Here is a 15510-nt window from a genome sequence, read left to right as displayed (position 1 = left end):
GGGATCGTTCTGCCTTGTTCCCTACGTGTATTTATGAAACCTGTAAGCCTAAACGTCTCTGACTTCTTCTCCTTCTGACATTAACTCTGAAGAGACGTAAATAACTTTGCACAAAACCTTCCGTCGCATTTATTTACATAAAGAAAATTGGGCTAAGAAAACCGTATGGGGGACCAGCTTTGGTGGAGGTAGGTGGCGGAAGGAACCATCTTCGTAGCAGCATTCTACCTAATCTCAGCTAAAAAAAATAAAAAAAAAATCTTGAAATATCTTGCAAAACTTAGATTTTTTTTAAAACAAACATTAATAATATATATGCAGTTGTTACTATATCCCATCAGTAGACACTGTTATGGTGGCTTGGAACGAGTTGATTGGACTTGGACTCACTTTTGTTACATAAAAAGTTTTTATTTGAATTATTTTTAAAATCTTATATGAGATGGAAAATAAGAAACGTATGAGGTTTCTTGGTGAATAATGTATTAAACTTCTTTAATCTAGAAAAAAAAAAAGCCAACGTTCTCATTTTTGAAAATGGACTCTCTTCTTTTAGCTTATGTGGAGGGAAAGAAAGGTACATCTCGACTCCTTAGTGAAGGAAGTGAAGATTTTTTGTTGCACGTGTTGATCTTTTTGATAGGTTAAACATGCTTGATTCTTCTTTGTTTATGATTTTATTTTATTATATTTTATGGATGATTGATTATATTAATAAAAGCTCTTAGTATTCTCTTTATACATAGATGTAAGCAATTTTATCGATTTTTATTTTGTGATTATTTGTTTTTTTATTGATTTTTATTGTGTTTGACATATTAGTGACCAAGGAGAAAGTCTTTTGTTACATTATTTTGTTTTCTTTTATGATTATATTAATAAAAGGTGTTGGTAGGTTTTGGAGATGTAAGTATGTGTTTTGTTAATCACATCAATATCAAATGTGACTTAGCGTGATCATAAGAGCTGACTTCAAAATCACAACCACCTATCTTGATGTTCTTAGAGATGAGTGAGTGTTAATGATTGTTAGTATCCATCTCCAAAAATGTTGATGTTAAGATGTAAATAAAAAATATAAAGAATATAATAAACTCAATGAATGAGTGTTTTTATTGCATTAATATTAACTAAGAAGCATACTTTGTTTAAAATATTTTATTATTTATGACTGACCATGCTGGTTGTCATGCTCCTTGTGAAAAACATCGGGTTTGAGTGTGAGGGTTGTCAAGTATCATGGTGACAAAGTGTTCTTATTTTAATAATAAGTTAAATGGTGGGACCTGGATATTATTTGAGTCGACACTTTTTATGCCCATACAGCTCAGACCACCGCACTTGTGTTCTCTGTCCATGTTGGCATAAAACTCCCAGAGCTTACCCCTCAACCCGAGAGAGTCACCAAGCTTCGGTTTACATAGGAGGTGACGCCCATGAGATTTGAACCTAGACTGCCAGTCAAACGGTCTAGGTCCCATCCCTCTAGGGAAAACCGTTGGGTCCTAAATGGCTCTCATGTTTTTGTCCGCTGTTCACATCAAAGCTGTCCACTGCTATGCCTACTGGTAGTAAAATATAAGGTGGTTCGGCTTAAGAGATATCTAGTAGATATATATTTATATTTCAAAAATTTTAATGTTTTTCAAAAAAATTAACTTACAGATGTGTTCTAAGTGCTTGTTTTTATAGAAATTGGGTCTTGGATCTTTTGATTCCGATGCGCAGATCGGTTTTTATAAGATTCCAAAATCAACGGTATACAATTTTTTAAAACTTTTGAGGCTCCAAAAACAAATATTTTCATCCAAAATGCACGATCCAAGAGTGAATTCCTATGAAAATAAGTACCTAGAACACATCGGTAAGGTTGGATTTTTGGGGGGAAAAATCATCAAGTACAGGGTCGGGTAGGAATGAGTCGAATATATATATATATATATATATATATATATACTTGTTTGTTTAGATCTAGCTACCAAATGTTAAATTTGTTCATATAGATATATGTTAAACGTATTTGTATGGTTTGTTTACCAAGTTAGAAGTCTTGGTCATGTCTAATATACCATAGATTCAGTTTCTAAGACAGGTCAAAATTCGAGTGCTGACAATTGATGAAGATAATGATGGCAAAAAACAGTCTAAACTCTAATATTGAAGTCAACTTTGACTGAAAAAATAGTGAATAGAATACTCACATGATCCAAAGGTCAGTTTGTGCCTTTGAATTGGATATGGTTGATTTACTAAGTCAGTACCTAAATCATAGTTTTCGATGAAAAAAATGATTTTTTGACTTTTGAAGCCGGTCATTGATTTTTAAAACATATCTACGCATTGGAATTGGACGATCCAAGAGTGTCCCTACAAAATCAAGGCCGTAGATCTAGATCACATACGTATAGTTAGGATTTAAGACAAAAATACTCTTAAATGACCTCATTTTGCATATTTTCATCACACACACACACACACACACATATATATATATATATATATATATATATATATATATATATATATATATATATATATATATATGGTTTGGTGCTAAATGGTTTTTTCAGGTTCTCTGGTGCTTTTTACACGGTTTTGACCTTATAAATGTGATGGGCATGGTCGATTTACTAAGAATCCACACCTCAATCATGTGTTTTTGATGGAAAAAATGATGTTTGAAGCCTGAAAATTTTGCAAAGATTTTAGACAGCTGATTTTTTCAAACTTTATAAAAACCCACCCAGGTGTTGGAATCAAATACTTCAGGAGCTGATCCATGGTCACATTATGGTCAAAATTTAAAAATAAAATGGAAAAATCTTAAAATACTCATTTATCACGTGGTTTAGCACCGACCCATTACTCGTATATAAATATATATATAGTAATGGGTATGTGTTAAATGGAATATACTAAATGAAACGTGTTAAATGAGTTATCAGCCTTTTTTGGTATTGTTTTTTTAATTTTGACCGTTCATATGTAATCTATGTACTTGATTTTATAGGGATCAGCTCTTGAAGAATTTTATACCAACACATGGGTGAGTTTTTATATGGTTCAAAAAATCAATGGTAAAAAATCTTTGTAAATTTTTTAGGCTCCAAATATCATTTTTTTCAACCAAAACACATGATCCAGGTGTGGATTCCCCGTAAATTTACAGGGTCAAAACAGTGAAAAAACACTGAAAGAATAGAAAAAAATCATTCAGCATGTTTCATTTAGCAGGTACTTAGTAATATATATATATATATATATATATATATATATATATATACACACACACGTAGGGAAAGGGCATTGTGCAACCAAAAGATCCAAAATCTATAACTGATGATAATCGATGGTGTTTTTTCTCTAATGATCTAGTTTTTCAGTCACCAGGCTTTATATATTGAATTTTTATTATTGATTTAGTGAATAATAGGTTTTGGATTATGAATTTTTGATGTTTAGATGTATTTTTGAAAGCTTTAAAAATCAATCGCTCACTGTCACGGACTTACTTTTTTCAATAATCCAGTGCGGCACGACGGTCCTTCCTTACCACCGCAAGCATTTTCATCGTTATGTCACGAGTATTGAATGCTTCGCAAACCCGCAATCCACCAAACTGCCCAATCTGGTCAGCCTAATGGCCAAAGATCGTGTACCAACACCTTTTCATGTTCTGAATCATTTTCATTAGCCCTACGCACCACCCCGTGCGCAGCTGCCTAGCGAAAACTGATCAAACGTATTTCCAAATAAGCTTGACATGTAGTCCATGCCGCTTAGTGCATAGTCGTCTCATACCAGCTATCACTTCCAAAAAGAACACAAACTTGCCTTAGCCTTACGTGCCATGAAACGTATTGTGACTCCATATGTGCACGACACATCAAAACCTTGCCACTAAAGGAACAAGACCTTGTGGTCCTCAGTCCGAAGACCAGTTGATGATTGAATACCATAGCGAAAGAGCACCACCAAGACTCATTCGTCGGTACCTAAGCATTCACTCGCCTAGCCTCGAGTCACCATACTCGGTTGGAACTACTTAAGGTGATCCTTTGGAGAATTAACTCTAACTTACACGCATCCTCGTGCATCCAACCGCTACGTGTGGAAAACCCTTGCAAGCTGAGAGGTCTTTAACCAAATCTCCAAAGGAAACATCCTCTGATCCATTGGCACTGCTTAACTAAACAATGTTCCACGTTTGTGCCACCATACAGTGATGCACTAACGATGATACTATTGTTTATCGTGTGTCATGCTACCACTGCACGCCATCAATCAAGCCAACGCACACCCCATGTTCCTACACTCAATGCATTTTTCACTCAATAGAGCTCTACACTGCAACTGTCACATTCTAAAAGATCGGTCTGGGACATTCTCCCTCATTCAAAACCATTATCGTCCTCGACAATGCCGATGAAGGTAAGAACACAGTCTTCACTGAAATACCAGTTTCCTTTTATACTCATCTTTGGTTTACTCTTTTTCTTCAACCTACTCAACTTGTTCTGGTTTCTTTTCACCACCGTCGCAACCTTTAACACGCCAAAGTCTCATTCCTTAACACGTCTTTGATTACTTAGACAGCAGTCTTTCGCTCCATCAATATCAAGCATCATTTGCTCATGAGACCCCAGTGTAGTCACATACACAAGTAGGTCATCCTCACCCGCATGACAAACTTATTGTCTTCATGCTCATGGTTGGGGTGCCTTCCAACCCCAGTAAGAACAATTCCAAGTCATTTGTTGTTCTCGCAGAGAAAGACAATCACTAATGCGTGTCTCAGAAATATCAACTCCCTTAAACACCACTTGCAGTTTTTCAATGGTCCAAACTAGTCCTCAAGTTGGGGGTACATCATCTTGCGTATCACCCTAAAATGGTCATTTAAAGTGTCTTCTTGAGCACTCGTCCTCACAAGGGCACCTTAGGCCTAATGTTGTAACTCTCTTCCTGGAGCCAGCACGTTGTAACTCTCTCTCAGAGTCAGCAAAACGTTTCTATAGAAACTGATGAGTCACGAACGATAACTTTTTTTCCACACACAATTTATAGAGGATCTGCCAACTCAAGAGACCAAAACAATAAGTATATTTGTTCAACATGGGTACTCTGTTAACCCACAATCTTGGAGAGAGAATCTAGAAGTTTAGTTGAGTTTTCCATACCCAAATGTGCAAATCCTCTCAGCTGAATCCAACGTACATCATCTACATGCCCAAGGCAAACATCATGCTCAATCTGCGAGCCTAACGCACAACTGGTAGAAATCTTTGGTTTATCTACGTTTTCTTAGCCAACTGAACAACAATTTTACACTTCTGCTTATCATCGAAAAGATGACCCATACCAATCTGCCAATATTTTGCTTTTGTGCTCGATCAACTACACTTCAATTATGCAAAATTATGTAGTCAAGATAAACTATCATTGTCATCTTCAGTGTCGCACACAATGAACAAAAAGGTCTCTCTGAATCTTTCTACTCTGATGTCAATTTATCACGAACTTACTTTTTTCAATAAATCAGCGCAGCGCGATGATCCTTCCTTACTGTTGCAAGTCTTTTCAATGATCTGTCATTAGCATAAAATGCTTTGCAAACCCGCAATGTGCCAAGCTGCCCAATCTAGCCAGCCTAACGACCAAAGGCCGCGTACCAATACCTTCCTATGTGTTGAATCATTTTCATTGGCCCTCTGCACCACCTCATGCACAGCTGCCTAGCAGAAGATGATCAAATGCACATTTCATGTAGTCCATGCCTCTTAATTATTGCATAGTTGTCTCATAACAGCTATCACTTTCAAAAGGGGCACAAACTTGCCTTAGCCTTACGTGCCGTGAAGCATATTGCAGTTCTATGCGCACGACATAGCAAAACCTCACCACAAAAGAAACAAAACCTTTCAGCCCCCAGTTCAAAGACCAGTTGATGATTGAACATCATAGCGAAGAGCACCACCCAGACTCATTCGTTGGTGCTTAGGCATTCACTCACCTAGCTCCGAGTCACCATATTTGGTTGGAACCACCTAAGGTAATTCCTACGAGAATTAGCTTTAACTCACACGTACTCTTGTGCATTCAACCGCTACACGTAAAAAACTCTTACAAACTGAGAGGTTATCAACCAAATCTCCAAAGGCAACATCCTCTGATTCGCTGGCACTGCTTAACCAATCAGCGTTCTACATCTGTGCCATCATATAGCAATGAACTAATAATGATATTGTTGCCTATCAGGTGTCATCCTACCACCATACGTCACCGATCAAGCCAACGCACATTGCATGTTCCTACACTCGATGCATTTTTCACTCAATAGAGCTCCGCACTGCAACTGCCTCATTCTGAAATATCGGTTCAGGACACTCACAATACAAGTTTTAAATGCATTGTGTGCGGTTGATTTTTTATGTTTCAAAAAATATGTCTATATGTCATAAAGTTTTCGTGTAAAGCATATTTCTTACTAAATAAATTATAAAGAATAAACATATGAAGTTGGATCGATGACATTCTCAAGCACTGAAGGAGAGCCATCTTATCATAGTTGGATGTGGATTTTATACTTTCATTCTATTGGACAGTTATATACGTGTGTGTTCTAGTCCGGTCCCCAAGTTAAGAGCCAATTTTAATACTGGCATTACATTCTAAGTGTTAATCAATCATATGTTGGTGGAGTTTTAGGGAAATTAGCCCTTAGCTGCTACCCATATAAGAGCAACCATTAATCTTATCTTGTTAATTAAGTTGGTTTTCTCATTAAAATTAAATGGGAAACTTTCTTTTTTTTTCTTTATGGTGTATTGGTTTAATGTAACCCACAAGCATTTAATTTCGTCATTAACAAAATTAATCTAAAACTTTAATTCTAAATATTTAGGTAATTTTACAAAATAGTAATGATAAGGGTGCTCCTGACGCACCTACTCCCACCTAGTAGAATCTTTGATTTTTTTTTAAATTCTTGAGCTTTGATCTTCAAACCTTATAGATATGATCTGCATGCATTTTTAAAAGTAGAAAAACAAATTTTGAATCGTGTGATTGTGATGTTTATGCAGCTTTTTTAAGACCTTCAAAAATCAACGAACCACAGTCTACCAAAATTTTATTATTTAAAAAAGATATTTTATGTTCAAAAAATATTATTGTTTTTTTTAAAGCATAATTCTTATTAAATAAACTATATAAACTATGTTGAACACATCTATGAAGCCTGATTGAGAAGATGCAATGAATTCTACTACGTGGGAGTTGGTACTCCCTGATAATCGTAGCATTACTCTTTTATAAATTGATTTGAATAATTGTACTTTAATTTGCCTATGAGATAAACGAGGAAGGGGTGCATTTTGGTGCTCACCAATGTCATTGCGGTGATTCAGAATTAGGGGTGTCAACGTGTCGGGTTTGGTTCGGACCCACCTAAAACCAGACTTGGACCCAGTTTTTAGGTATGGTATTGGATCTGGACCTAGGTCTTATCTGGTCTACTATACGAAAAATCATACTCAAACCTGATAAAAACTACATGAACCAAACCCGAACCATACCTGATAAAACCATATTTTTATAATTTTTACATTGAAAATTTGTGAGTCTTAATCGGAACTCGGGTTGGGTCTGGTGTAAAATTTTGCAAACTATACCTGGGTCCATATATTAATCGAACCTTTGGGTCGGGACTCGGGTTTTAATCAGGTCTTATTATTTATCACCGTACCTAGATCCTATAAAATTTGGTCAGGATCGGGTCTGGGTAAATTCGACCCGTTGACACCCTTAATCAGAAGTCTTAAGATTTTTTTCCAAAGGAAGAAGATAAGGTTTGGTTGGGGGACCTCTCAAACAATCAACAAGTTGACCAACTTTGCGTGTAACATTAGTCGTTGATGTTTTAATTATTGCACGTTTGGCATTTCTGGGGTTTTGTCATTTACATGTAATATGCTCTATCTACGTTCATATGAGAAAGAGAATAAGTCAATTTGATCAATATCATACTGACTGAGTCCCAACCTATTTGCCATTAATGATAGGGATGGCAGTGGACCGGGGTGGGACTTGGGGACAAGGTCTCCACCCCTGCTCCGTCTCAAAATCCTGATCTTCATTCCTGCCTTCATTCCTGCATGGGTTTTGATTTTGACTTTCATCCCCGCATCGGTCCAAACGGAACGAGGTTGGGCGGGGCCCTGTTTTCCCTCTGTCTACTGCCATCCTTAAAGAAAGATTGGGGACGAGGCAGAGTGGGGCAAGGCGGGGATCGGGATGAGGGCGGGATGGGGGGAAGAGTCCATCCCCGTGTAAGTTTTGATTTAAACCTCCATCTCTGCCTCCATCCCCGTTTCATGTCCTCAATCCTCGGTTCAAACGAGACGAGACAGGACAAGACCGTTTTTTCCTGTCCACTAATTGTAGTATGAAATTTGTGTGCAAACCAATGTCATCAGTTTTGTATGCAGAAAATCAATATGATTCACCCCCTTGAATAGGCTATTTTTTAATAAATATAAAGTATTAAAATTTAATTTTTTTAATTATTATTTTAATGTTTTTAACATGTGTTACCTTATGATTGACATGGAATATTTTTTGTTTTTTTACCGATTCAGCTGGCCGATACAACTGAATCGATGGCCAAACGAATCAGCACCGATACTGATACTGATATCGGAAGCTCCTGGACAATGTAAGAACAGTGATGAAAGTCCTAAAAGAACACTTTAGAGGGAGACTGAAAAACCAATTATCATGTGTCAGCAAATGATTAAGGAATGTCCAATAAAAATAAATAAATCCAACTGACATCTTGGTATTCCTTTCAGCATTGTTCTTGATGTGCTTGCTGATGATCATCTAATTGTCTCATTCACCAAAATCATAGACACACACGATTGGATGACCATCAACCAAGCATATTTTAGAACAATGATTGCCTTTGTCCGCATCTTGAGTTCAAAATATCTGCCTTGTTGCTTGCAAAAGGAATTTGAACACCCTCACTTATCTAAAATGCTTTACCCAGGTGAAACTAGACCTGGCCCCAATTTTCGGGTATAGTATCGAATCCAAACCCGAGTCTAATCGGACCCATCATAATAAAAACCATACCCAGATCTAATAAGAACTACATGAACCAGACCTGGATCATACTCGGTAAAACAATATTTTGTATCATTTTTACATTGAAAATTTGCAGGTCTTAATTGGAACTCGAGTCAGGCCCGGGTCTGGTATAAAATTTCACAAACTATACCCAAGTCTATGTATTAATCGAACCTTCAGATCCAGACCCGGGTATTAATTGGGTCTTCCTATTTATCACCATACCTGGACCCTATAGGGTTTGGTTCAGGTTGGGTCTGGGTAAACCCAACCCGTTGACACCCCTATTTATATGTAAGAGCCAGGAGACACTATCCCATGAAATATATCAAGGTATATTCCTAATAAAAAGGCATATAATGAAGAATCAACCATACAACAAGGTGAGATTAAAGTGAGGAGTTTTAGTATGCCCATGAACCGAATGATGTATTAGTGTGTGTGTGTGTGTGTGAGAGAGAGAGAGAGAGAAACCCTTATCTTACACACAAAGTGTTTGAAGATGGGTTGGAAGAACTTCGCCATTGATTGCGTGGGATCAAACGGCGATGGCTCAGCTTTTTTTTTTTGTTGTTAGCTTTGGGCGAAAAATGACCTTTACCGACGGTACAAAACCGCTGCTAAAAGTTGTTTTTTAAGCATGACACCCACACAATGACTTTTATATAGGTTCAATTTTTATAAACCTTCATGCTATGAAAGTTAGGATTCATCCATCCACTACAAGGATCGCTTACTGACATTCCAAAGCTTGAAATTATGGAACCCTAATGAAGATTAGAAGAACCAAGGATATTCAACAATTCATCATGTCTCATTTAGAATTTTAATAAAAGCGAAAGGAAATTCATCAATGTGTAAGGCTTTTTTTGGTTAAAAATTAGTGTTCACATTATATGTAGTGGCGCTGCATGATGCAGCACCTCTGACAGCCACCCATCTTAGCATTTCTCGAGATGGATGTGACCTCTGTTTCGAGAAATGTTGAGATGGGTGGCTGTGCATAAAAAAATGCCATCAGAATTATTTTGGTGTTACATGAAACTTGACCTTCACTCAACACCATTTGGACTACCAACGGGGCTCCGCGTGGTTGGTAGGAGCTGTCAGTGCAGGTCTCCATGTGGTGGGATGTTGCAGGTTCAAAACCTAGTGGTAGGTTGAATAACTGGTGAAGTCTGCCTAACCCCAACTTGCCTTTCTAAAAAAAAAAGATAAAACACCAGTAGACAGTCATTTGCAAATATTTTCACAAGGGGGGCTCAGCGTGGTTGGTAGGAGCTGTCAGTGCAGGTTTCCATGTGGTGGGTCGTTGCAGGTTCAAAACCCCAATGGTACGAATGAATAATAACTGATGGGGTCTGCCTAACCTCAGCTTGCCTTTCAAAAAAATACTATTTGAATATTTCCCCTAAAAGAACCCCAATTTGCTAATAAGCACCAACATCGTTTTTTTATTTTTTTAACTAAAATAATTCCATTTTAGTTTTATACAATTGGCAGGCTAAAGTGACGAAGACTTGCTGTTTCGGGCCACCATGTTTACTGCTCTTTTATTCAAAATATAAAAAAAATATGTTTAAAGAGGTCCCACCGAGATTTGAACTCGGGTTACTGGATTCAGAGTCCAATGTCCTAACCACTAGACCATGGGACCAATTACGAAGCTTATCTTCAACCCCATTAATGCTATACTAATAGTCATAGATGATATAATCAACGGATTTGAAACCTACTTTTGATAAAGCCGGGTGAGCAAAATCCAAATTAGGGTGGGCATAGGTGTGTAGTAGGGCGCAATGGACCGGCTGCCAGAGATAAAGAGAGAGAAAGGTGGGTTTTGGGGGGGCACATCATTTGGGTTAGGGTAGACTGGATTGTTTGGTGAGGGGGTGGGGGGCACATTGTTTGGGGATTTTCGAGCCAGGGCCACCCTTGGATAAAGCTAGGAGTGTCAACGGGTCGGGTTTGGTTTGGACCCAGGTGAAACCAGACTCATATCAGATTTGAGAAGATGGTACCGGGTCCGGACCAGTTCTAATCAGACCCACTATAAGAGAAACAATACCCGGATCCTATAAGGACTACATGAACCAGACCCAGACCATACCCGATAAGATAATATTTTTTATCATTTTTACATTGAAAAATCACAGATCTTAATAAGAACTCAGGTCGGGCCCGGGTCTGGTATAAAATTTCACAAACCATACCTGTCTCCATTAATCGGTCCTTTCGGGTCTGACCCAGATTCTAATTGAGTCTTCTTATTTATCACCAAACCCTAACCCTATAGGGTTTGGTACCGGTTGGGTCCGGGTCAAACCTGACCCGTTGACACCCCTAGATAAAACACTCTTGTCGGTCAGGTCTGGTTGGACATCTAATATAAGTCATAGTTCAAAACTGACCCACATGTTAAATTAGAAACAGGTCGACCCTAAATACTATTTCTATTGGCACTTTTTATGCTCTCGGATTATTGAGGTTTTGGCCAAATTGGATAATCAACCCAAACCCAAACCCAAACCCAAACCCAAACCGTTGACAGCTTTAAGGAAAGTATTGACTACCCCAAGAGATACTCAAAATAAGCAAAGTATTGGTCACCCTTCTTATGGGTTCTAAACCCCTTAGTTGAAACTCACGTTCATAAGACAAGACTGTCTTGACCAATGTTGTCAGTATAGGTGTGTGTATCGCCCTCTATCGGCATAAAATCGATTGGCTTCACTCCTGAATCAGCTATTTTTTAATAAATACAAAAAAATACTTAAAATTATATTTTAATATTATTTTGATTGCTTTAACACATGTCACGTAATATTTTTTAATTATTTTTTGGCCGATTCACCTGAATCGCTCACCAAAGGATATAGGGCTCATACCAATACTGACAACATTGGTCTTGACCAAACCTAACTCTATGGATGTGTTTAGCATGATTAAAATAGTATGAATCTATCTTTGGATCATATTTTTCCCAAGTAAAATTACAATCTTTTGTAAGTTGAAAATTAGGTATACCGTAAGCGGACAGTTTTTCATCCCGCGAAAAGGCTTGACGTACGCATCAGAAAACATAATCCAAAGGTCAATTTCTACTTAACCAACATGTAGATCATGTACCAACGGGGGGCTCCGCTTGTCTGGCAGGAGAGTAGTAGTTAGTGCAGATCACCTTGTGTTGGGATGTTGCAAGTTCGAACCCAAATAGTTGTTGTATAACTGGTAGGGGTCAGAATAACTCCAGGTGTATGTGTCAAAGAAAAAACATGTAGATCATGCATAAAGAGTCAGATGTGCAAAAAGGTGAATGTTTTCACTAAGGAGTTACCAACTCATGAGGATAGTGAATATTATCCCTTCAATATATGTATTCCTGATCTTCACATATGCCAGTAAGATCACTTGGGCGCCAAAGATACAATCTCTCTCTTTGTACCAAAACATATGAGGATTTTCCAAAACTTTATTCAGATGAACCGGTTGTACCACGTTCCCCATGTAGGCGAAGCTTTCTCGTGGACCAATCGGCGATCTAGACCATGCTTTCGTCTGCTAGACAGGGTGCTTGTTTCGTCAGATCTGCTGAGTTCTATTAATGACATTTCATGTTACCTACTTCCACCATTTGTCTCGGACCATAGTCAGATTGTTATCCGATGAGGACAAGGCTTCACCGGCGACAGATCCTTTAGATTTGAGCAATGGTGGCTTAAGGAGGCGGGTTTCGAGTCATTAGTCCAACAATCTTGGAGTAGACCTTGCTATGCGGTCCGAGCAGCTACTAGATGCATGGTTAAGCTTTTTCGCCTATCCCGCGATATCAAATCTTGGTTTATCTTCAATAAAATAAGAAAATTCTAAAATATGGAGGATTGAGAGCGTGAGTTGTCTTCTATCAATCAGTCTCTCTTAGATACGACCTATATGAATGCATCAGATATTGAAAGTCTCAATGTTAGATCGGCCGAGCTGACTCTTCTAGTGCAATCTTGGCGTCTAAATGCTGAGATTCGTTAGAAGCAGCGGCCAAGGGTGACTTGGCTTAAAGCGGGTGACGGGAATACAAGGTTCTTTCATTCTTTAGCGTCGCACAGGCATCGAAGACATGCAATTCATTCTATCTATATCAACGGTGTCTCCTTTTCGGGCGATCAGGTTATCAATGTTGTCACCAACTATTTCTCTAACCTGTATTCCTGCAACCAAGCTGCAGGTGGCAATATGGATACGACTTTATTTTTGTCCTTGGATCGAGCGCTCTCTAACTCGATTCAGGGGTTATTCACCGAACAAAAAATCGTCTCGACGGTGCAGGATTCGTCTGGGTGGAAAGCTCCAGGTTTTGATGGGTATCCAGTGGATTTCTTTCGCATATTCTGGCAATGTGTTAAGAGTGACATTCTTAGTGTCTTCGTTGAGTTTCATCGCAATGACAGATTGTCGGTTCATGCTCACCTAGCAATTGTGTCACTTATTCCTAAGGAGGAAGCCGCATCAGATATCTCGCGGTTTGGACCTATATCAGTGTTAGGGAGCTTATATCGCATTTTTACCAAGGTCTTGGCTAATAGGATGCGGTCAGTCACTCCTAGGATTTTTTTGGAGGCTCAGTTTGCCTTCATTCCTAATAGAAGGCTTCAACATTCCTTCATTTTGGCCACAGAAGTGTTGCACACTCTGAAGATCAGCGATGAGGCCTTCTTCACTCTTAAGCTTGACTTTCATAAAGCCTACGACTCGGTTCATTGGTCGTTCATCTTCAACATGTTGGCGAACCTGGGCTTCGGTAGGCGTTTCTCTAACTGGGTGCATGAGCTGGTAACCAATGCCCAGTCATAGTTTTAGATCAATGGGGTCAAGGGAAATCAGTTCAAACTTGGTCGTGGTCTTCGGCAAGGATGTCCTCTGTCTCCGTTACTATTTAACATCGTCTCTGAAGGCCTTGTGGTTTTGGTTAAGAGGGCAGTGGAGAATGGTCTAATTGAGTCTCTCGGTATACAGGAGTGTCGTAGTCAAATCCTGACCTACGCTGATGACATAATTATCTTCGGAAGGGCTTCCATCCAACAAATATTAAGATTTAAGCTTGTCCTTCTTTTTTTCCTATCGATGTCAGGGTTATCCATCAACTACGACAAGTGTTGTATATCCATGGTCAATGCTCCTCCGTCAATGTTGGACATGGGCCAGCGGATATTTGGGTGCTCGGTATCGGAAAACTCCTTTTCTTACCTGGGTCTGTCACTTCAAATCAGTCGTGTAACAACGGCAGCCTGGAGCGCTACTATTAAAAGGGTTCAGAACAAAATATCGGGTTGGCAAGCTTCCTACCTTTCAATCGCGGGTAGACTGACGTTCATCAAGCACGTTCTTTCTGCTATGCCAGAATTTTTTATGTCTATGTTCCTGATGCCTATGGGGGTTAGTAAGAAGCTAACTCGGGTAGTGGCGAACTTTCTGTGGTCGGAGCGAGGTACCAACAACAAACGCCACCTCATAGGGTGGGACACACTTCGACTTCCCCTATATAGGGGGGTGGGGGTGGGAATCAAGGATCCAAGGCTGAGGAGTATGATTCTCGTCGTGAAGCAGAACTGACTTGCACACCAACCGGGGTCCCCATGTGCAAGCATGCTTCTGGCTAAATACGGAGGTGTGGAATCCTTGGTGGGAGCCACTAGCGTGCGTCAGCGAACAATGTCAAAGCTTCGTCGATCATGGATCCAAGCTTGGTCGACGGTTCTGTTACATAATGGAAATGTTGACTCGCAGTCTCAGTTCGTTGGACGCATCTTTGCTCTGAACGGATCTTTCCGCTCAAAAGAAGGCTACCTCGCTCTCCTTCCGTCGGGGGTGGACCGGTTTCCGACAAGCCTGCTCTGGGGCAAGGGTCCAACTCCGAGATCATGTTTTCTGGCTTGGCTAATCTTACACGATCGGGTGCAGACTAACAATTTCCTCAAATCCATCAGATTCCATCTGCCAAGTAAATGTGTGTTGTGCGAGGCGGCCGAAGAATCTGCGTTTCACTTTTTTTGGGAGTGCTCTGTCTTTCAAAACATTTTCAAGGTGACTTGGAATAAGCCGGGGGTCCGCATGCGCCAGAAATCGTTCGCCAACGATTTGTTGTGGGGTCCTAAGCAAGTTCGTCATTACAACTATTGGTAGATTATTTGGCGAACCTGGCTTCTCTCGTCATGGTGGGCTGTATGGATGACTCGCAACAAAGCTATTTTTCGGCATATTCCGGCAGTGTTCAACAAAATGGTGAACCTTATATTGGCGGACGTGTATGCCATTCTACGCATCAACATCCCTGATCTACATCACAATCTGCCCACAAGGACCACTCATGATCCAGGGTGATGC

The 15510-nt window shown here is 39.3% G+C and overlaps 1 non-coding gene across 1 annotated transcript; it reads right to left on the bottom strand.

Annotated features, from left to right (window-relative positions):
- Positions 1 to 10717: 10717 nt before the first annotated feature.
- Positions 10718 to 10789, bottom strand: TRNAQ-CUG (transfer RNA glutamine (anticodon CUG)). Its single transcript has one exon. It is a non-coding gene; the product is annotated as a tRNA-Gln (tRNA).
- Positions 10790 to 15510: the final 4721 nt, after the last annotated feature.

This window comes from Nuphar pumila, chromosome 8 (assembly GCF_984573655.1).
Source record: "Nuphar pumila chromosome 8, dmNupPumi1.hap1.1, whole genome shotgun sequence".
Taxonomy (NCBI): domain Eukaryota; kingdom Viridiplantae; phylum Streptophyta; class Magnoliopsida; order Nymphaeales; family Nymphaeaceae; genus Nuphar; species Nuphar pumila.
This window is presented reverse-complemented; position numbering and strand designations above follow the sequence as displayed.